At 39.3% G+C, this 23,585-nt stretch overlaps 1 pseudogene across 1 annotated transcript in view; it reads left to right on the top strand.

Moving 5' to 3' along the window:
• LOC310882507 overlaps positions 1–22,591 on the top strand; it is a 48,762-nt pseudogene extending 26,171 nt beyond the window's left edge. The window contains exons 9-15 of the transcript in view: positions 933–1,143; positions 3,267–3,515; positions 4,719–4,858; positions 4,941–5,066; positions 7,249–7,305; positions 20,333–20,984; positions 22,386–22,591. The product of the transcript in view is annotated as an uncharacterized misc_RNA (transcript). The remainder of the gene's footprint in view (positions 1–932; positions 1,144–3,266; positions 3,516–4,718; positions 4,859–4,940; positions 5,067–7,248; positions 7,306–20,332; positions 20,985–22,385) is intronic.
• Positions 22,592–23,585: the final 994 nt, after the last annotated feature.

Here is a 23,585-nt window from a genome sequence, read left to right as displayed (position 1 = left end):
CCTCTGTCTCTTACCATTAAGCTCTGAAGGTGCCTGGGCACTGTAGGCAGTATAGTTAGCAGCTTCAAAGTTCCTGGGAACTAGTCCTGGATCTAATTTACCTTTTTTTTTTCCCCCTGCCTGCAGGAGGGATGATTAGCAGGATGCCTAGCTCATGATTGTCAGCTTTCTGGATATTAATTTTTATTATTAATTTTTATTATTAATTATATTCATTTATATTAATTTATCTTTTATTTAACCGTAGTTCCTGGGGCTTTCGGTCAGGTGGGAATTCTCCGATCGTACCCGATGTATGCCGCAGAGTCAGTCTTCTACAAAATACAGCAACAGCTTTAGAAGGCTCTTGCAAGAGGAGGTGCTGGTGCTATAGCTATAGCTGTGTTTCTTCCAGGACATCTTCTGGGTTAGCCTGACTGTTGAGAGCAGAACTGTTTTTTGTGCGTATAGTCACTGCAATTCAGCATTACTAAAATTGAAAATATTTAGATTCACTGATTTTAATGGGTAGTATGGTCCTGACTGTCGCAGTAGATAATTGCTGAACTTCTGGTTTAGTTGGTTTTCACGGGAGGGTGCGAAGAGGAAGAGTCCTGGAACAAGTCTGTAGGTCAGGAGCTGTTCAGGCGTAGAGTTTCCTGATAGCCTTGCAGATTGACGACCTGCTGGTGAATTTTGGCAGAGGTTTCAAAACTTTGAACCTTGCCAAGGTCACTTGGAAGTGCAGACAGTGATAGGTAGTTGTAAATCAATCTTAGGTGAATTTAGGTTTACCAGAAGTGTAGCGATCCTATGCCAGGGATCAACCTCGTCGTCGTCTTCTGAATATTTGCTGTATAATATCTGTCTTCAAGGTCCGTGGAAGGTGGTATCCCAGCATATGCTGTTGACTGCGTTTCTGTAATTAAACAAGTGTTTTTTCTTTCAAGCAGGGATTAATTAGCAGAATGACAGAAACTGTGAAAAATATTGTACCGGCCTGGCTGCAGAAGTATTTCAATAAGCGTGAGGAGGAGTGTGTAGACAGAAATGAATCTGCAAACCAGGAGGAGACTCCGGTAAACTATCACCACGATTATTCAGATGAAGATACCATAATCGATGAGAGATTCACGCCTGAACCAGCAGGAATTAGTAGACGAGGTATGTGAAAAATCATTTGGAATTCTGGCCATCTGTATTTATTCACAGATTTCTAGTTTTGAATCTGAATTTCAAAAGGAAATTGGAATGAGGGTTTTGACAGAATGAAAAAAACCCAAAAAAAGTCAAAACAACTGTTTGTGAAACCGTCTTAGCTTTAAACTGTATACACAGTTACGAAGCATACATCTTATGCTCTTGGAAGGCATCAGTTAACTTTAGGTACTCTATTAGCCAGGTGCTAAATGCTGAAAATAAGTCATTTGCAAGTGTGCTGGGTTGCATTTTCCATCTTTTAAAAGATATGGAATGAAAATCTGTCTAATTGCCTAAGGCAATTAAAAAAATTAATTTGTTTTGCAGTCTTCGAAACAAAAGACTAGATGCTAGAATGGCAGAGGAAAATTCCGTCTCGTGTCCCGACTTTGTTTGTTTTGTTTTGTTTTGTTTTTGTTTTGGGCTTTGATCAATTTAGTAAAGTTCCTCGTTAACTTGATGGTGAACTGGGGAACTTGTGCACGCATGTGGTTTATGAGATTATTATCCTTAAAATATTCAATAACTTTAAGGTCTACGCGGGGGGAGGGGGTGTCTTTGAGAAGGTATTTGGACCGTTGGCAACGAGGTTTGCAACTCCTTTACCTCATGAAAGATTAATTTGTCTTATATCCAGTGCCTCTCACTGTTCCTGTAGTCCTGTTGTATAAATTTGCATCTATTCTTATTTGAGTTTCTCTTAAATTAGCTGTTTTGGGGAAGTCAGCTTTTAATAAGTAAAGAAGTTTTGTCTGAGCGTGCGTAGGTAACCATAGATAATGTGGAAAGTCAGTTGCTTCTGTTGTTGGCAGAATCAAAAAATAAGGAGGAAATATCTTTGCCTCCAATCTCATCTAATTGTAAACAAGGAGATTGATGGCTTTCTGTGTAGCTGTAGCTTGGGAATGAGTTTGGAGAAAAGAATAGAGAAGGTCTTCGTGACTGAGGAACACATGTTGGCTTTCCTATGTAACTGCGTGAAAGGAGCTTTCATTAAGAACAGCTGCACTGCAAGCTTGCTAACTCCAGGAGATCAGGAGCAGGTGGACACCCTGGAACCTTTTGCAGCTTATGTTGCTGTCCGTGGGTGTTGCTTACTATGCTTAAGAATAAGATTTTTTTTTTAATTATTACTACATTTTGAAACCAATGTGTTTCTTCAGTTCTGAGGTATCAGTGTGCTGGAGCCTATATTGGGTGGCCTTCCGCCTGAAGAACTTTCTGTATCTCAAACGGTGCTGTCCTAAAAATCTGCTCATGGTTTGGAGAGCTAATTAGTGGTACTGCAGTGGTTATGAAGATTGAACTAACTAGTTTAAGCTTCAGTTCAAGTATCAAGAGGATAGTGGCTCAAAGTCATTTGAATTGCCCAGATTCCTGGGAGAGACAGTAGGCTTTCATCAGGCAAAATACCCATGAATAGTTCCATTCATTTAGCAAGATAGACTTCAAGGCCACCTATTCCAGGCCACTGGCATTGTTTGCAGACCCTTTGCTTCAAGAGGGAAAAATGCTCATCTGGTTACTTGGGTCAACATCCTTGTCCCTTGGGTCAAAATCCCAATAGTTAATGGGTAGGAGATGATGTTTTGCCTCTAACGTGAGCTGATATGGAAGAACTTGGGAAAAAAGTACTGCAAACGTTCATTTTCATGTTGTGTATTCAGATTAATGTAACCTTTGTTCCAATATTATGGAAGCTGCAGTGTTATCTGTAATTTACCGTGTAATCTCAAATTTTGTAAAGCTTATTGCAAGCTGTACATGGGAGAAGGAGTATATATGTTTGATTTAGTGAACGGCCAAGTCAGCGTTAGAGCATTTGAGCACGGGGTCAGAATGTGGTGTTGTAAATCCTCATAGTTAACTACTTCTGGATGCAACATTAATACTGTGTATCGCAAGCAGTGTTGTTGTTGTAGCCAGACAGTTAGATGCAACCGTATCTGGGTGAGGAAGAAGTTAAATTTGGCTTCTCTCTTTTTGCGCTTAGAACTTGGCAATAGCATGGCTGTCGATAGGAAACAGGTTTTGGCTTCTGTGAGCTTGTCTATAGCAAAGCTAATTATCTCCCTGTTCTTGTCTAGAACCATCCACAAGTAGATCAGCACTGAATTTCCCAGTTGTGTTAACAAGGCCCTCTCTTCATCGGAGCCGTCTGAATTATACCACGCTGGATTCTCCTGTCCCACCTTGTCAGCCCTCGACATCTTCTGTATTTGGCATTGGCAGTCCTAGGCTGTCCTTGATAAAAGAAATAGAAGATTCTACCTCTCAACAAGACGATGATAACATCTCAACAACCAGTGATTCCTCCTCTAGAGCATCTGATGAAGGTGATTTTTGTGTTCTCTGTTTAATTGACTTTTTTTTTAATGTGAAGTACCTTGCGTTCTTTAATATTCCACATCACCTTAGTAAATAAAATAGGTGAATGTCAACTTTGGATGCGAGAATTAAATTGAATTTTTAGTGTTTTAGAAGTATATAATCCTATCACCTTTTTAATAGAAGCGTGCTTTGGAATACGTTTATGATACCCTGATGTTAGAAAGAGTCAATGCTGAAATATACACGTTCAGCTAGGTTATATGTAAATTTTGAACTGGGACGGTAGGAAATCAGGCTGACTTGCCGTAGCTTGACAACTAGGCTGATTGTCTAGAAGGAAGAGTGACTCAGAATATCTAACAGACAGCTGGTTAAATGTGAATAAGTGCAGGTGACAAATAGGAACACGAGATGTTTTCCTGTGTTTCAGCAAGAGAAGATAAAGAAACTACTCTGACATAAGCTATAGGCTGTTTTTTGACCTTTCTTGGTAGAAGGCTTCAGCTGTCAATACTTTCATGTCTTTTGCCAAATTCATTGAGGAAAGCACACCATTTTAAAATAAAAAATAAGCATCGTGTCGATGTAGGTTGGTACGTAGGTCTTCTCGCTGAAAGGGCGAACAGCAGGTTTGCAGCTTTTTCTAGTCCCCCATATAGACAGGGACTGACGTGTGCTCAGCAGGTTTTCCAGAGAACTTTTGTACAGCTGAGAGTAGAGTTGCTGGGCTTTAGCAATATAACCTGAGTGCACTAGAACTTTCTGGTGTGTCTTCGTAAAACATACATGGGCAGAAGATCGTTAACTCTTAGAGCAGCCTTTGGGGAATCTTCCAGGTTTAAAACCTGTGCGATTATGATCTGTGCTGGCCTCCAGCCTTTTACCAACACAGAAAAAAGCTTTGTCCGTACAAATGCACTGATGTTTATGCGGTCCTCTTTTATCTTAGCCTGAAGGAAAAAAAAATCTGCATTGGAAGCACAGTATTAACTTGGTAAGATTGCTGAAAACTACTTGCAGCTCTGTGAACAGTTTTCAAGTTTGTAGGTGATACTTGGTTTTCAGTCTGTACGTGAAGTTGATCTATTTAAAGAAGCTGAAGTCATGCTTATTTTTCTGTATTGAAGAACTTGAATTAGTGTGATCTTTATTGTTAAAGTTCTGTACGTACGAGAGGCATTTACATCTAGCATACGTCATTTTGGCAGATGTTGCAGTTTTAAAAAATACTTCATCGTCACTGCTCTGGCCCACAGAAGCTGAAAGAACTCATTCCCTCTCGCAGCATTCTGCAGCTAGCTCTAAGAAACCTGCATTCAGTTTATTTGTTTTTGGAGGACTGTGTCCTGTAAGTACTGCACAGTATTTCTTTTAATCAGTTTGAATGTGTACCTGTTTTTCTATCCACTTCTCATACTGTGTTTCCGTAGGTACGTGGAAGCACGTCTGTTTTTAAGCAAAACCAGCTTGGGTTTTCTCCATTTTACCCCGGAAAGACGGCCTATGCCGGTGGTGCAGCTGTAAGATCAAGGCAGCCAAAGACGGAACCTTATCAGGTATGAGAAAAGTAGTGTAGTGGGAAATAGTGATGGAAATAAAAAAAGCAGCACTGCCAAAGGAGCTTTGAGCAGGGAGCTGAATATGTGGTAACAGTTGCTCTTCTGCCCTCTTGGTCTACAAAAATAGACGTCTGAGATTGATTTCTGTTTAAATTCTTTAATGACAGTTTTTACCACAGGTAATACTTGTCAGAAAGAACAAGAATGACAGTTTGGGCTAGTTGTTGGTAGTTGGGGTTTCCTCTGTTGTTAGGTCTTTCAAAAAATTCCATTCAAGTGCCATTGTCTGCCTCTGACTACATTACGTTAAAATAACTTGATGCAAAAAAGCCAATGACAGCATAACTTTGAAAACTTGTGTTTATGGTAGCAAAAGCTACAGTAGTCAAACCTGGCTAATATTTATCTGTGGATCTTCTTTTCCAAGCATGCCTACATTCATGCTATGGATATGTTGTATAAACCTGCAGTCTTTGAAAATATCTAAAATCAACTTTGCTGATCCTTTGTTCTTCTGGTACACAGAGGCATGCAGGACTAAATGCAGTCCCAAGATAAGCAGTAACATGCTTTCTGTTTTGAACGATTCATATAGTTCTTGGAGAGAGTTATTTGCCCCCAAGAGTTCTTGGAAATAGCAAATAAAAACTGCTGACAACTCTGATTAGCTAGAGCTGAATCGAAAAGGAAAGTCAAATCAGGTTTGGTAGGAATATATTTAAATGAAAGTGACTTTTATCGATAAATCAAAAGGAATTTTAAGAAAATGAAAACGCGGGTTTGCTGGCTCTGTTCTGACAGTCCATTTGTGCAACGGAAAAAGGGCAGTACAAGTACCTCACTTACGGGAAACCTTGAAACCTTGTGGTGCAAAGCTGGGAACCCTCTTTGGTCGGCTATTTTTGTTTTTTACAATATTACTGCATTATGGTAAAAAGAGGAACCAAAATACTAGGCTTTTAAAGGAGAGAGTAGCTTGCTTCTTGCTGCTTGCTGTGAATGACAGCAAGGTACTAGAGAGTCCAGCGAAGGGCCACCAAGAAGATCAAGGGACTGGGAGCACCTCTCTTCTGAGGAGAGGCAGGGACTGCTGGGCCTGTTTAGCATGGAGGAGAGGAGGTTCAGGGGGGATCTTATTGGTGTATATAAATACCTGAATGGATGGTGCAAAGAGCATAGAGAGCCATTGTGTTTTCAGCGGTGCCCAGTGCCAGGTCAAGAGGCAACAGGCACAAACTGAAACGTGAGGCTCTGTCTGAGCATCAGGAAATGCTTTTGCACTGTGCGGCTGATGGAGCCCTGGCACGGGTTGCCCGGAGAGGCTGTGGAGTCTCCCTCTTTGGAGGTCTTCAAGAGCTGACTTGACATGGTCCTGGGCAACCTGCTCGGGGTGGCCCTGCTTGAGCGGGGGGGTAGACCAGGCGATCTCTAGAGGTCACTTCCAACCTTAACCATTCTGTGGTTCTGTGAGTCTCACTTGTGTTTTTACATGCTGCGTGGTCTGCTTCCTGTCTTCACATCGTGTGATAAGCACAGTGTGGTTATATGAGGGGTTTAACCTGGGAAGAAAAAAAGTCACACCAAAGGAAGTTTTTGACTGATATTTGAAGTTGGGTGGTGCAAATAAACAGTTTACTTTTTCAGTGTAATGTTTAGATCTGTTACAGTTTAAATCAGATCTTTATCTTTTAAGACAAAGATTTGCAGCCAACTTTAATCTTGGGGGAAGGGAGGAAGCAAGAGAGAAGTAAAACTAGTTCCTGGTTATGATTGTATACACTGATTTTAAGATGGTACACTTAGACCATCGTGAAACTCTGAGGTCTGTGTTGTTACTGAAAATGCTTTCTGTACCACAAGCCTTTTCTTGAGTTCTGTTTCCCTGATTACTGCTTCGGAGGCCTTAGCAGTCCTGGCATCATCCGTCTTGACCTTTTACAAGTACGGAGTTCTTTTATTGCTCGTGCAACAAGCACGTGCAAGATGCACTGAGGCCCAAGGTAAACTTCATTAAACTCCGAATGTATTCTCTTCTTTATGGCTTAAAATCCCAGTGACTGCATTTTTCTCTGTCATCAGAATATATTGATTGTATCATCAGTGTAGCCTTGGGACGTAAAATACATGCCTCTTTAGCTCAGAATTGACCATTGTAACACTTAAAATGCTAATTTTTCAGGCACAAAAGAGAGCGAAAGCTGGACAAGAAACTGTGTGGTCCCACGCTACCTTAAGTACCTCAGCACGGCGCATCTTGGAGGCAATGGAGAAGCTGTCAAGCCCTTTGTTGGTAAATAGCACTTCTTTTAATCTGTTTTTGCTTCATGTGTTTATAAAACTTAGTAAATGTGCCATCAAAGCATAAAGATAAAATTATTCTTCCTTACGTTGTGGCTGGTTTAATTTATTGCGCTGTTTCTTCAACAGGATGCTAAAAGAATGGCATCTGTTTTGCTGCTGTGTTGTGTAAGTTGACCATGAACCCCCACATTTTTGTTGCAGGGAACCCTCTCTCTCAGGAGAAAAAAATTGCCCTCTAATATTTATGCTTTGTTTTTTCCTCAGCCTCCGGACATAGATAAACTGGATATTACTGACTTCCAGTCCAAACGAAGAAAGGTAAGAACCAATAATGTCTTAAGCTGAGGTAGATAACTTTTTCAATGCTTTATCACTATTAGAAAAATTTTCTCAAACCTCAGTGACAACATAGACATCAAATCAAGTTAATATTGGCATGTATCCACAGTAGATGATGGGCTGTGAAGATTACTCAGGTTAAGAATTATGTTATCTTTGTAAGTTGAGAGCAACAACTCTAGAACACACCAAGTCATTTTATCTTGTCCCCCAACTTGGGGTGAAGCTGCATATTAAAATTCCTGTTGAGGCAAGTTTGCTCTTGAAGAAATGATCACAAATAGAAAAATACTGATTGAGTGGTCATATAGACTTTGTACAGACTTCCGTGTTCATTCGGGCACAGAAAACTAGTTTTTGTGCTTTTTATCACCATTCAAAGTAAAGAGGAGGAAAATTGTTAATTTCCGACGCTATAAATCTTACGCTCCTAAATTCCTATTTGGAGGTAGCACAGAACTGGTGATAATGCTGTGGTAAAGCATGATTTCCTTTCATTTTGTTTAAAAAATGAAAACTAGTCATCTTTTTTTGATGACTTTAGTTAGGGGTATCATTAAATTGCAAAACTGTACCAGGCAGAATAGCTCTTGGTGTATTAAATGCCTAACTGGGGGAATTAATATTTTTCATTTTTACCTTTAAAACCAGCGATGAACCATCGTTGGAGTCTGATAAATTTTCCATAAAATTAAATGGGCATCTCTTTCTGCGAAAACATCTGTGTTTCCAGTATCAGTCTGAGTGTACAAATGACCACTTGTTAAGTGTATGGGCTTCTTAGGCTGGAAATCAAAGTGGACAGTAATACTGGTTGCTTATTGCTTTTAACTCTTTCAATCTCTGTATTGTTTAGCCAGCACAATCTCCATTTGGTAAAGTTCTAAAATGAATGTAGCAGCAACTGCTTAGTTTTTAGGGGGGTAGAGGTTTTTTTTTTTCTTTTTCTTTTCCGACGCTATAAATCTTACGCTCCTAAATTCCTATTTGGAGGTAGCACAGAACTGGTGATAATGCTGTGGTAAAGCATGATTTCCTTTCATTTTCTTTAAAAAATGAAAACTAGTCATCTTTTTTTGATGACTTTAGTTAGGGGTATCCTTGGGCTTATTAAATTACAAAACCCTTAGATGACCACTTGAAGATCAGGTGACTGAAGGAAATAACAAGATGTGCAAACTTTTCATCTTCTGTTCTAATGAGCAAAGGGACAGTGTCTCAAGAAGTTTCTGTGCTAATTCCTTGATTGGATGGATGTATAATTAAGTTTACAATCACTTCAGAGTTTACAAACATCTCAGATTTCCTGGACCATCTTTTCACCATCTGCCAAATTACAAGGGCATGGAGAAGTGAAGTATATCATAAATATTATCCAAATAACTAAAACCAAATCTGGTGTGAATTCTCAGTTATATTATAGCAATACACCTGTGATAAGGCATTAAGAAAGATCTGCCAGATTTGCAACAGAGAGCCTGAAATTGTCAGCCACTAAATGAATGTTGCACGCAGCTGTCAGTGGGTGAAAGGAGATAGATTGTCTATTCATAATACTAGAATTCATAATGGTGGCGGGAGAAGGGTAGCCCGTGATGAGAAGCAATTATTTGCTGAGGAGACGATCGTGTGTTTTCCTGCTAAAGTGAACATGCGGTTGACGGAACACTTGTGCACTCAGGCTAAACTTCTGCAGTGGGTAGCAGTGATGTGGTATTTTTCTTATTTCAAGGAGCTGTACCAGGCAGAATAGCTCTTGGTGTATTGAATGCCTAACTGGGGGAATTAATATTTTTCTTTTTTACCTTTAAAACCAGCAATGAACCATCGTTCACTCGAAGTAGATTTGTGAACTTACATAAAACATGTCTTATTCAAGGTTTCAAACTGAATGTAATATTTTTTAGAAAGATGTATTTTTATATACTTTAGAGAGAGTGTGAATTCTATTACTAAGAGCTGGGAGATACTGTGAAATTAAAGCTGCAGCGTAAACAAAAATTTCCTGTTGGTATTGATTTGAACAATAGCATGCTTCCTAAGACTGTATTTTCTGATCCTTAAGACCGCAGGCGGAGCCATCGGTAAATCTTGTAGCCTTTAGGGTTTGTTTTCTGTCTGACAGTTCAGTTAAGTCAGTTTTGCAGAACACGCAGTGGTCTGTGTTAAAAATTAACTCTGGTCTGTGAAAATGCTTTGAAAAGGGAAGTCAAACCCACTACGTGAAGTGCATCTAATGTACATGTAAAGCATTGGATCATATTTTAATGAATGAGATTATTGTAAGACTGACAAGTTGGTTTTTTTGAGTGTGTTCTATTGTTTGTGTAACTTTGAAGAGGGAAAATGTAGGGAATGTGAAGCCCAGAAGCCTGTATAATTAGTTGCTTAACACTTCGAATGTTAAATTAATGAATTAAGCTACTGAAAAAAAAAAATCACAGTGTGGGCAGAGGAAAAGATAGGAGCATATTCTAGGAACATGGGTTATTTTAATTATGGTAGCATGAATTATTTTGTCTATGAAGCTAACTGCCAAATTTTGAAATGGAATTCAGTCAGACTTTGGCTACTTATATATAGCTTTATGGATTTCGTTACTGGTTTTCTGGTGATTTCCCTCTACAAGTTGAACGGTCTTCAGAATTTTCAAATTGTATTCACTGAGTGCCAAGACCGATGGGGGGAGGTTTATAGTTCTGTAATTTGTTTTCATCAATAAATATTGGAATTAATTTGGGTGGACGTAAGGATAAATTGATTGCTGTTTCCCTTTCAAAGCTGGAATCCCAGAATGCATTCCAGCCTCCACCTGTTAAGAGACTTGTGACACCAACGGTAAACCGTCAACCGATGCGTTATACGCGGTATTCTGAACCATCACCGACTTCAACTACTCAGTCCAGCAAAATTTGCCAGAGAGTAGACACAAAGTTCCAAGTGAGTACATTTTTGAGTCCTTATGTGCCTGTTTTTTTTTTCCAGTCTTGGAATGTTTCTCAAACCAATTGTTATCCTATCTTTGCAAAAAGTACTGATAGTATGTTTGAGGCGAGCTTTAAGGCAGTGGGAACCATTGTGAAATAGATTGAGCTTTTATGGATTTAATTCTGTTTTTGGAACACTCAGTGTCTTGTGGTTGTTTTCACGATGTCATGATGTGCTATTGAGTCATCCTGTTCTCAGTGAAAGAATATTAAAAGACAGAAATGTTTTCCTTTTATATTCTCATGTACACAAAGCTGTCACTGATGAAACATGCTCGTGTTCTGTGTAAACTATTCCAGGTGAGCTATGTGCTCCAAGTGAGAGTTCTGACAATGTGCTGAGTTATCGGTTTTGATTGCTTTGGAGTAGATGGAGTCTAATAAATTTTCCATAAAATTAAATGGGCATCTCTTTCTGCGAAAACATCTGTGTTTCCAGTATCAGTCTGAGTGTACAAATGACCACGTGTTAAGTGTATGGGCTTCTTAGGCTGGAAATCAAAGTGGACAGTAATACTGGTTGCTTATTGCTTTTAACTCTTTCAATCTCTGTATTGTTTAGCCAGCACAATCTCCATTTGGTAAAGTTCTAAAATGAATGTAGCAGCAACTGCTTAGTTTTTAGGGGGGTAGAGGTTTTTTTTTTCCTTGTTTGTTCATAAATGACAGAAAACAGAAAAGTATGTCCCTTTTACGGGGTTGGTAAACACAAGTTTTGATGAAAACTCTCCCCCCCACATACACAATTTTTGTCATTTTGTTTAAAATAATTACTTTCTTTGTTAGAGGATTTGACAAATTTGATTTAGTGTTCTATCAGTTTGTCCTCAATGCTGAGTGAAGCAGTGTGCTTACTTTAGCCCCAAAATTTAACTGAACTGTACCCACAATGCTGAATTATGGAACAACGTTAAGTAGGTGAGGTGTATTCAGTGCTATAAAATTAAAAATAAATAAATAAAATAAAAACCACAAAAAACCACATGAAGTGGTTGTTGGTACTTTGTGTATTCTGTACATATTCAGCTAAGTCTTGAACTAAACTTAACTTGCAGGGGATGAGAGAGAAGACTTTGCCTGCAGAACAGCGAGCAGAACCATCTGAAAGGTATGACATCTATTAATTTAAAACTTACTTGAAGGAAGAAAGACATCTCCTTTTTCAGTACAGTCTGCACCTGAAAGGTGGTGACAGTTCTCAGTAAAAGGAATGGGAAATCCAATGAAAATTTTGTATTTTGAGGGAGCTGCAAAGTCTGGATTGTGTTTGAAGATCAATAGAACTTTGAGAAAATTGTTGTTTTTATGAACGGAAGGAAGATGAGCAAGAATAAAAGTACTGATACACCACTTTTTATCCCAAGTTTATCTTCTGAGTAGGATACGAAGATGGGAAACAAGGCACGTTATAATGCTGTATCCACAGAAAGGATCTTTGCTATTGGAGGCCTAATTTTTTCCTTCTACAGGAAATATGGCTCATTTTGTAGTTTGACTAAATCTGTAGCGTTACAAATTTTGCTTTGACAGATATTTCATGGTTTATAACTCAGTTTACTTATAACAAAATAATTTGTCCCTCCTAATGTTCCCTAGGGGAAAAGCTATTAGTTTTAGCTATTTAATTGCTTGCAGTTTGAAAGCTCTGTCCTAATGGGATGATTCTTTCTGAAGCATTCTTTAGAAGGTGAAGTAGGGGAAGTGAGTTACAGTTCAGGAGGATGTTTATTGATGTGTTTTTTTCTTTATTTTTTAAGCAAAAACATGGAGGAAGATTTATGATTTATTATTCTTTTTTTTAATACTCCTTTCATGATGAAGTTAATTGTCTGCTTTGAGTTCACATGAAGACCATGTGTTCTTTAGGATCATTTGAGGCCAAATGCTAACTCATCTCTAAAATAAAAAAAATCCAGCAGAATTAATTGAATTTCTTCTTGAGGAGACTGCTTTGTGTTATACTGCTTTCTTGGTTTAGGTCAAATGAGTTATCCTCCAGATAATATTGATGGCTCTTCCTTCTGGGCAAATGGTGTTTTGGGTAATAATGCTTGAGTTAAGAGACTTTGCACTCGGTTTTTAGGGGGTCGCTCTTTTCAAAGAACAGTAGCAGGGAATTTTGTTGACTCTATGCTCATCTGCCAAGCAATTCTTATGTGACCATGGGCATTCTTTGGCTTGCAGAAAGAACTCAACACTTTGTTTTGGCATCTAAAAGTTGGACTTCACAACAACCACCTTTTTAGGGGTGGAAGCGACTGGCTTTAAGGTTCTGGTACAGGTGCAATCAGGTGCTGGGTTGTAATTATGTTTTTTTCAAACTGTTCTAAATTGTCTCTGTTAGAACTCCTTTCTACTTCTCCATTTAGGAAGGAGATAGAGCAAACTCATACTGCTTTTGATTTCGTTCACAAAGTTTATTGCAGTGCCCTACCTTTTGTTTGTAGAGTAGGTAGTGGTGGTAGTGTTTTTTGTGATGCTGGTCTCTGTTGGGTGCCATGTTCTGGAGCAGGAGCACCACACTGATCTGCTGGCAAGAGTCCCTTTGGACAGTTGAGTTGGAATACTCAGTAAATCTCTGGCCCACCAATGCTATATATCTATGTGTGTGTGTGTGTGTGTATATATTTTAAACCTGAGTCCAATTGTAGATTAGACTTGCTTGAAGGCTGACAATTGTCTTTGCCCCCTTGAAGCTCACAGGTGTTAACAGAAAGAGGAATATGGGCTGTTATGGGCAAGCGATAGTTGTCTGAATGAAGATCTATTTTGATGTAAGACTTTTTTCAGAATTCTAATGGATTGACAGTTCGGATTAGAGAAAAGTCTGAGCATATGCCTTAGGGATCTGTCTTCCTCTATGCAGTTACAGTGCTAAGCAGGCTGTTGTCAAGTATTTGACAAGTTTAGACCAGTTCTCCTCCTCAGTATTGTGGGAGTTTGACCTGGTGTCTTCCAGTGCGATCTAATGCACTTCTGTACTGACTGACTGATTGGCTGCAAGATAAGCTTTGATGTCACGGTTTTTCCAGGCATACTTCATTTTCTTGCCATAGTACTTTTGTTAGAGTTATTCCCTATTCCACTTCTGGTTTGGGTTATTTTTTCCCCATTTGCTCTTGGATTAGGATATCTTTCTGGTTTTGAGCTAGGCTTTTTTAAGTACCAGAAAAACGCCTTTGTATGCCTTACAAAAGGGATCTGTATTCATGTCTGAAAAGACTTCTGGAATGTAGGCATACCCAAACACCTCTGCTGTTCCTGCTGATGGCCACATGAAAGCCAGAGCTGCTTCTGAAGCTTAGGCCATATTACCTTGCCACACAAGTCTAAGGCGTCCCTATTCTATCAGAGCTGTTGGCAGTGTTTCCCATGTGTATGTGTGCATATGTGCACTCTTTCTGTATTTTTGTGAGCTGTTCTTTTATATCCCTGCAAAAGATACACGTGCATCGCAGAATCAGAGAACCAGTCCTATTTAAAGGAAGCACTGGAAAATAACAATCTAAATCAGCTCTTCTATTTCAGGTCTTCTGGCTTAGTCATTGTTCCCGTGTGAACGGTGCACTTATGTATGTCCTTTTCATTGCTGCTGTTAATAAAGTTTTTCCTATTTAGAACATCAAGTATTTACCAGCGTTTAGCAACTTGTGAGACAGCTTTAGTTTTTTTCTGATCAGCAGGTTTCAATTCTAGGACTAATAACAGCTCTAATATCTTGAAAAAAAAATTTGGCTGGTAATTTTTTTTTCTCTTGTTTCCCCCAACTTCTGTACTGTCGTGTGCTAGCAATGTGACCAGCTACAAATTCAGTACTGCTGCGTCCAATGGTCTGTCTTCAGGAGTGAGTAGCGGAGGTGGCAAAATGAGAAGGGAAAGAGGAATACACTATTTATCAAGAGCTGTACAAGAACAGGTAAGTGACTCTTAAATTAATTGCTGTCACTGAGCTTACTGAAGTAACTAGCTAAGTGTGTCAGTTTTATTGCATCATAGTAAATTATAACAATACCGCTTTATTTTTGCATTGTTTTTGTTTTCTTGTGGGTTTCAGAGCAGGCTCCAATTGATTTCCTGTGTTTGAATACCTGAACTTTGCTTATGTAATTTTGAAATTTTTAATTCTCTTACCTTGGAGATTCTTCAAACTATAACATTTCTCGTTAGCAATTGAATGAATGAGTCCTAAGAAGAGAAGTAATGTTTTGGTGAAGGTTTGTATAGTTTTTCTACAGGAATGATACTTGAAATGAGTGCCAAGTATAAAAAGAAAAAAAAAGCTTAATTTTTGGTTTCATATTTAAGTCATACAGAAAGATACAGGCCAAGAGTGTGAAAAAGAGTAGTAGAAGAGAGCATTCTGCATGTCTGCTAACGATGACTCAGTTTTTGATACTCACCAAACTCATTGTGAGAGAGTTTTTTTCTCATTTTAATAGGAAAAATCTATTCCATAAAACTATGACCATGAATATTCAGATTATTTTTTCTTTTATTGGATGTTATATAAGCTGCCTGTAAGTTAATTTAAGTATTTACGTTAACATTAAGTATTTAATTAATATTAAGTTAATATTAAGTATTTAAGTTAATTTAAGTTTCAAATCATTAAATGGGACTTCCAGATGATGCAATATAAAGAAATCATAAACACTGTTGTTTATTCCTGTAACGCAAATAAAATAATGGTCCAAATATCAAAAGTTCCATAAACTTTTCAAATCAAAACTGTGAAACAGATGTAAGCTACAGGATGCACTGAATATCAGTAGTACCAACTTACATCCCTTCCTAGTCATTTCTAAGTAGATCATGATAGTACTGTACAAATTTTGGTCAGATTTCCTATGCCATTTAAAACATAACTCATCCAATCTTAGTAATCAAATAAAGTAAGTGGCAGGGATGAAAATTGAAGTTGTTAAGAGGCTGTTTTCTGATTTTTATATTTGCATCCTGATACATGGTATAGACTGTATTTACCAGAACACAATCTTCAGTGCTGCTAGTCTGACTTTCTTTGGTGCTTTTTGTGTTTAGTTTGGTTGTTGAACCTACCTGCTTCTTTAAACATTACCTTTTTCCACGTTCACTGCTGTAGTGACTTTAGAAACTTTGGCAGCTATCCCGCCTAATTTTGCAAGAGGAACACTTTCTCACTTGTCTTGAGAGTGTACTCTTAATTGAAGCCATGCGAGGGTAGTTAGAAAGGATGATGCTTCTCCAGAGCTTTGATGACTAAAGTATAGAAAAGAAAGAAAAAAAATGTGATCTGTGCGTCTCTGTTCTGCACAGGTTTTGAGTTAACTTTCAGTGTTCTTGCTGTACAGTTGTTGAATAGAGTATAATGTGGAAGCAGGCCTGCCATAAATTAAAATGACGTGGTAGACAGAGGTGGGGAGATCGGGATTTCTTCTGGAAACTTGCTTTCTCTTAATTTGTATGGATTTTTGTTCTATTTAATTTTGTTAATAAATTGGGTGCGATGGGGTGAGAAAGTAGTATGTCTTGTATAAGAAAAATTAAAATTTGCAACTTTAGGAAGTGGAGGAACCAGTGCTACCGAACATACCCCTACCCATCAGTGCTGCATCGCTGCCTCAGTTCAATTCTAGTTTCGTTGGTAGTAGCGCTGTCTCAGCGTCACCGAGCGCTGTTTCAACAGCAGCAATGAGCACGGCAACTCCAGCAGCTGCGACGGGCATGGCAAATCCATCAGAGGTGGAGGGCATGACAGATCCATCAGAGGTGGAGGGCATGACAGATCCATCAGAGGTGGAGGACTTGACAGATCTATCAGAGGAGGAGGTGGAGGACATGATTTATACAACGGCGACGTCAGGCATAACGTGTTCAACAGTGCCCTCAGGCTTGACATGTCCAATAATGGCGGCGGGCATGCCATACCTGCTGATGACAAAGGACATATCAAGGTCAACAGCGGCAACGACAAGCGTGGCAAATTCAACGGAGGCGGCAGGCATGGCAGATGCAGCAGCGACGGCGGCGGGCAAGGTAAATCTTTATGCTATAAATAATGTTTACAATGAGTATACTGCTTTATTGCGAGTTGACTTTTTCTGTGGTGCTCATGAAACTAACAAATATTAGTTTCTACGCAGCTGAATGAATTGGGGTTGTATGCCAGTTTGGGGAAAAAGGCATAAATGTTTTGATTCTGCTTCTCTCAGTCTTAGAGCCTGCCAACTCCCATTTAACGTGATTGTATAACTGCTTCAAATGCTGTGGAAGTCTGCGGGGGAAGGGGGGTGTGGACTTTATGCCAAGTTATTTATAGTGGTTTTGGCAGGGGTAGAGTTAATTTTCTTCGTAGTAGATGATGCTGTGTTGCAGATTTGTGAGCAAAACAGTGTTGGTAAGGCACTGGTGTTTTAGCTGTTGCTGAGCAGTGCTTACACAGTGACAAGTCCTTTTCTGTGTCTCACGCTGCCCTGCCAGCGAGGAGGTCGGGGATGCACAAGAGGCTGGGAGGGCACTCAGCCAGGACAGCGGAGCCCAGAGGACCGAAGGGATATTCCACACCATTTAGCATCGTGCTCAGCAATAAATGCTGGGGGAAAGAAGGGGAAGGAGTGGGGAGTATGTACAGGGTTATGGCATTTGTCTTTCCAGGTAGCCATTACATGCGATGAGTCATTAATGCTACCTCAAATTTAACAACTTTACTTCTTTACTTCCGGTTCTTTTCCCTGTTCCATTTGGAGGGAGTGAGCGAGTGGCTGTGTGGTGCTTAGTTGCCTGCAATGGTTAAACCACAACTTTATTTAAGTTATTAAATTAGAGGTAACGTGGTCATATAAGCCTCACATAGAATGAGCCTAGGGTGCAATAATTGGCATATTATTGCAATAAAATAAACATTAATCTGTTCCAGAGTACTTGAAATATTTTTTGTACGGTTTGAAGTAGACAGCTGCTTTAACATGTTGAGGTGTTTGCTGAAGTTCTTGGAGTATCATTGGGCTGAGTTTGCCGTTCTTCAGCTTCCTGGCTTGCTTTTCCGTGCATTTAGACCTAAGTAGCATCTCCAGCTTTTCCTCTCAGTTTCTGGAATTTGGTTTTGAAGATATTGTCCTATACCCACTTGGAAACTTCCCTGTGTTTTATTATTACTTTTATCTGCAAAATAACTCAAACATCAGGTTTTTCGACGTCACTGCGGGACTTCTGTTGGGTAGTGAATTCAGGTAGTTGTTGCTCTTAAATATAAACCTTTAATTCTTTTGAAAATACAGATACAACCAACAAGTACTGTTAGCAGTCCTGAGTTTGCATTTTCATCTCCAGTTGTGAAATCTACTGAGGCAGAAGTGCTACCTACGTCTTCTGTAAGTAAAATAATAAAGGAGCTTGACTTTTTTTCTTAGGCATTTAGTAGGCTGTTGCAGAACACTAAAGCAGAATCTGCCTTGATGGAGAAAAGTATGTAGGCTTCTGGCTTATAATTTGTCATTCAGCATGCGTGCTACAAATGTGAAGAGCAGCTTTCAGATTTGGTTTTGTGTGTGCATTCGATTGGAGTTCCTGTGGCTTGAGAATCTGAAAAACCTCTCTTGTTCATAGCAGATTGGGTTTACATTTAGTGTTCCCGTTGTAAAATCGGCAGAACTTTCTGGACCCAGTGGTACTCCAGTGACGCCCTTTCTTACCCTAGGTAACTGAAACTTTAGCACTTCAGATCTGAAGTGCTGATTTTCCTTTTTTTCTTTATTAAATCTTCAATCTGTCCTGTCTGCGCATGCTAGCAATTCCAGGCAGTGTTGGACTTCTGCAGTATTTTTCCAGTGACAGATCTGCTTTTATATTTTTTTTTTGTTTTGTTGCTTTTTGTTTTGCTTGTAATCATAAAGCATTGCAAAGTAAGTAGAATTTGTGAAGATTCTTATGTGAGAAGCATGAAAGCTGGAAATTCTTGTTTCTAACAAAAGTGAGTATAATCTGCTCTAACTAGGTCACATTGTGAAAGCTGTTTTTGTTTTCTTTTGTTTCAAAAGACACCACCACCTCAACCAACATCAACACACAGAAAGAGGAGGTCAAAGATTTTGCTGGTGGTCCCTTCACCACTGCCCACGTCTTAAAGGAAGGAAGCGTCTTAGACGTTCTAAAAAATCCTGGAGAGATAATGAACTCCTTTTAAAAAGATGCTGCAAAAAATACGCTAGCATTTTTTATTAAAAAAAAAACCAACACACGACTTATGGTTAATAGAGTATCTGCTATAAATATGAATGTAGGAGAGCATTACATTAAGCGCTGCGTTTGTTAGGGTGCATCTGCCCCCTTCTATTCTAAGTGGTGTTTGTTGCTGGAAGTAAAACTGCAAGATGAAAAGCAGATGGGTTGCATCTCCTTTACGTGTTAGGATGTAATTGTAAATGAGGTACTAAGAGAATTAGCCAGATAATCGGTGTTTCATTTTAAGTAAATACAATTTGTGGAATTGAAAAGGAAATGTTTGTAAAACTCAACACTCCTGTCCCACCTTCAGCCCAGGTGAAGAAAGAATAGGAAAGAGCTTCAGTTCCAAATACATGGCGAAAGCTGCGAATCTTTGGGCCTTAGCTTACAATGGCTCCTGTGGATTAAAATTTAAACTGCAAACAGAAGTGGAGTGTTTTACGTTAAAAACCCTTTTCTGAATTTTGTTTTTAAGCAATTGCAATTGTTTTCAACAGTTTCATAAAGTGTGTCTGTGGAAGAGATATCTTTTAAGAAAAAGGGCTTTATTGAATTTGATCTTTTCCCAAAAGTCTTCTTCTAACTTACATACTTGTGAAGAAGGCAGCACATTTCTCTACTGGAAAGAGCTAAGTGAGAGAAAATACATTGTGCATTTTGTTTAAGGAAAGACCTCTGAGTGAAGTGACATTCACTTTCTTTATCGGTTTAAAAGAAGCAGAATCTAAATCCACATTGTTCAAAGACTTCATTTTTGACTAAAAAAAAACCAACAAACAAACCACAAAACAACTATGTTCAAGGTAGATTTACAAGCAACTTGAGCTGCTGTTTAAGATGCATTTCCTTTAGTCTTTCTGTATTAGTAGCTTGTCTTTCCTGTTAAAATTGCCACCTTTTAAATAAGGAGTTGTCCTGTGTCCGATGCATTTTGAAAAAGATTATAGAAAATTAGACAGTTGTTCAATTGTCTTGAGTTTTTATTATTTAATTAATATTCAGCATCTGTGGGAAAATACCGCATGGATTGCTGCTCCGAGTACAAACTTCTGTACAGTTACTGGAGTAGATTTGAGTCATCTGCTACGGAAGGAGGAGCTTTAGAAATTTGATTCGATTGGGCATCGCGTCTTAATCAAATTGTATTATTTCCATTCCACGTTGGACTGTCAGATTTCAGTCAGCTACTGTCTGTTTGTACTTGTATCGACCAGTGAAAATGTTGATTTAAAGCTTGCTTGGAAACAAAGAGTTAAATGAAGCTTTAACAAAATGTTCTGTTGTGACCCAGTGCAGCAGATGAAATTTCATCCGTTTAGATAAGATTTCTGGGGACTTCCTGTTGCGCTCGGTCTGAATGTCTAGTTGTAACCATTGGCACCTGAGCTGAAATTTTTGCCCTCTAGTAAAGTCACTTAGTTACATGTAGTGAGGTGCTGCGCTAACAGGAAGACTTTTTTTTCTTGCTTCCTAGACTTTGGATTGTTGAAAACACGCTCTTCTACGTCTGCACAACCTACAACAAGCACAGTGGTTTATACTAGGCCTGCAATAACAACTTTTTCTGCAGGTAAAGAGACTTCTAAACAAGCATCGTACTGGCAATCTGATACATGTGACCCTTTTCTGCAAAACAAAGACATAAAGGACAAATGTGTAACTTGTCAAGCTACTAAAGCGTCAACAGTTGAGAGTATGAAACAGACAGTAAGTTCAAGTCAATGCGACACCTCAAAGCCAGCAGCGCCCCCAGCAGGGATGCTGGGCTTTGGAGACAAATTCAAAACAGTACCTGGAACGTGGGATTGCGATACATGTCTTGTCCAAAACAAACCGGAAGCTACAAAATGTATAGCATGTGAGACACCAAAACCTGGAACGGGAGTAATGCCTGCTCTGACATGACCAGTGGTCACAGACAGCTCGGTGACAGTGACATCCTCCTCGAGCAGCACTGACACAACAGCCACTCTGGGCTTTGGAGACAAATTTAAGAAGGCGAAAGGCTCTTGGGACTGTGGAATATGCCTTGTACCAAATAAGACGGAAGATAACAAATGTGTAGCCTGTCAGTCTGAGAAACCAGGTATGGTCCTTTTTTTCCTGTTGTTTCCATCCTAGCCTCTGTGAATCTTGTACAGAATAAAAGTACGTTGCATATATGGAATATTTTAAGCAACACGATTCCCAGGTACGGTTGATGGGTTAGCGGCTGTCTGCAGGATTGGTTTACAGGCACTTCAGAGGTCTCAGCCCAGGTTCCAGCCTGTCGCATAAATTGAACTGATTGTGAAATGTATTAGTACGGAGCTGGATCAATGCAGATACCCCCGGCTTTGCAGCTGGTGAGGGAAGGTGGCTGAAGTGAGTGACTTAATTTAAAAACAACATAGTGATTTTTCACTGGCGAAAATGAGAACTCCATAGAAAGAGTTAAAAATGACTGCGTTTTTCTCTTTCAAAAAATAAGTAAAAAAAATTACAGAATGTGTCCAAAATGCCTCTACTCACCGTTTGTATGTAATTGAGGGGAGATGTGAAGCCAGATTTCAAGACAGTGTAGTCTTAACTAGTCTTAAGCTAAAGCAGAGAGATGCCTATGAAGGTCAGTGGTAGGCTTCAAGAAAGCGAGTGACCCGCTGGGTAACTTCTTCAGGGCAGTACTGGGTTGTTTCCCATTGTGTGTGACCGTAATTGATTTTGAGCGTGGTTGTATTGTTTTTAAAATACGATTCTAATTCTAACTTTGACTCTAAATGTCATTTAACATGCCATTACATCGAAAAACACCTGTGCAAATATATCGTGGAAGAAACAAATTAAGATGGACTAGACCGGGCTTTTGTAATCATCCTGTGCGGTAAGACTGAAATTTCATGAGGTAAGATAATGGATTTCAGACAGAGTTGATTCTCTTGGACTTCCAACCTCTGAGCGGTCAGTCGGCATCTTTGTCTGAGGCTCTTGCCATTGCAAGGAGGAATTTTGGAAATGAGGGGTTTACTGTGACCATGGTGCAGTGAATTGCACGGTTACGTTGCACTTGTCAGGAGGAAGAGCGATGCAAGTAATACTAGGATAAAAGTTTTCTGCGTGTGCCGTGGAAGGGAAGAGCCATTCTTGTCTTTCCGGTTTTGAATTTGAAGCGTTATCTTCTGCTTCTCTCTTAAAAGGCACCTTTTTTTTTAAAAGGCACCTGTCAGGCCTCTTTATGGAGGTTACACTGTGGTCAACAGCAGCAGAAGCTTGTGTGCTGAACAGAGTTGTGTGTTGTTTGGAAGCTTTGAGTTCCACTCTGGTTTTTTTGTTTGTTTCTTTGTTTCTTTGTGGGTTTTTGGTGGCTTTTATTTTTTTCAGGGGCGGGGGGGGGAGTTGCGGAGTAGTTTTGAACATTTCTGTGGGATTTGACAAATCAAATTTAAAAGTTAATGCTCATTTTATAGTTCATGTTCAAACAGGATGGTTAACTGTCTTGTTTGTCTCACAGAGGGTCCAACACCTGTGACCAGTAGCAGTGCATCTGCATTTTCTGCTCCTTCTGGAGAATTTCTGGATTTAGACAAATTTAAGAAGCCTGAAGGAAGCTGGGATTGGGAGACCTGCTTGGTTCAAAACAAAGCAGAGGCCACGAAGTGTGTAGCCTGTGAAAGTGCAAAGCCAAGCACCAAAGCAGAGCTCAGAGGTAATACTTAATGATTAAAACGAGGATGCATATTCTGTGATTTATTTTTTGGTTTGCTCTGATTTTTTTTATTTTCTTACCTGTTAAGCACAATTATTTTTTCCTTTGAGGTGTGGCAAAATTATTCGTTTTTCCTGTAGGAATATTGCCTAGATAACTTCTGTTTCCACACTTTTCCCCAAGAATAAGTTTATCCTTTTTAGAGAAAAGCTTTCATTAATGACGTGCTTGTTCTTTACATGCCCTACACGTTGTTCATTTGGAGTTCAGACTAAAAACATGATCTTTCAAAGAAGTTCGTATACTTTTTAAAGCCAGGTGGTGGGCAGAAAACACAATTGTGAAAAGTTTTATGTAGAGAGGAAGCATGGGGTTTTCTTGTTTGTTTTACTGTTTGGTTGGTTGTTTGTTAAACAGTTTTGACTGGAAAGATCAGGACTAGAATGTAGTTCAAACCTTCACGTACTGCAGATACACCGTGGGTTACGGACTTGACATTCACTTATTTCTGCAGGTTTTGGTACTGCGACTGCGTCCACAAAATGCTGCCTTGCCATCATTTACATTCGGTGTTCACTCAGAGTGTTCAGGTGCAGAGTCTGCAGCTGCCTCACAGTTTATTTTGGGAAGGACAGAAGAGAAGCAGGATTCTGTCACTACTGCTGCTCCGTTAGTGTTTGGAAAGAAAGCTGACACTGAAGAGTCAAAGACACAGCCTAGCTTTTCAGTTGGGAAGTCCGAGCGTACAAAAGAAGAGAGCACAGCAAAACCTATGTTCAACTTCAGTTTCGTTAAACCATCAGAGAAGGAACCTTAGCAAGCAAAGCCAGCTTTTTCATTTGGGGTCCAAACCAGTACTTCAGGTAAACAGAGTATCTTTTGTCTTCACTTGTGCGCTTATGTCCATCAAGTAAGACCTCTGAAACCATACTAGAAAAAATCTGCGGGATTTGATATGTTCATGTACTAGAGCTTTAGAAAAAGTTTAATTCCTATATGCAGCAT

This window comes from Anser anser, assembly GCF_964211835.1.
Source record: "Anser anser genome assembly, chromosome: 16".
NCBI lineage: Eukaryota > Metazoa > Chordata > Aves > Anseriformes > Anatidae > Anser > Anser anser.
The sequence above is the reverse complement of the archived record's forward strand: the minus strand, read 5'-3'. Positions and strand labels throughout refer to the sequence as shown.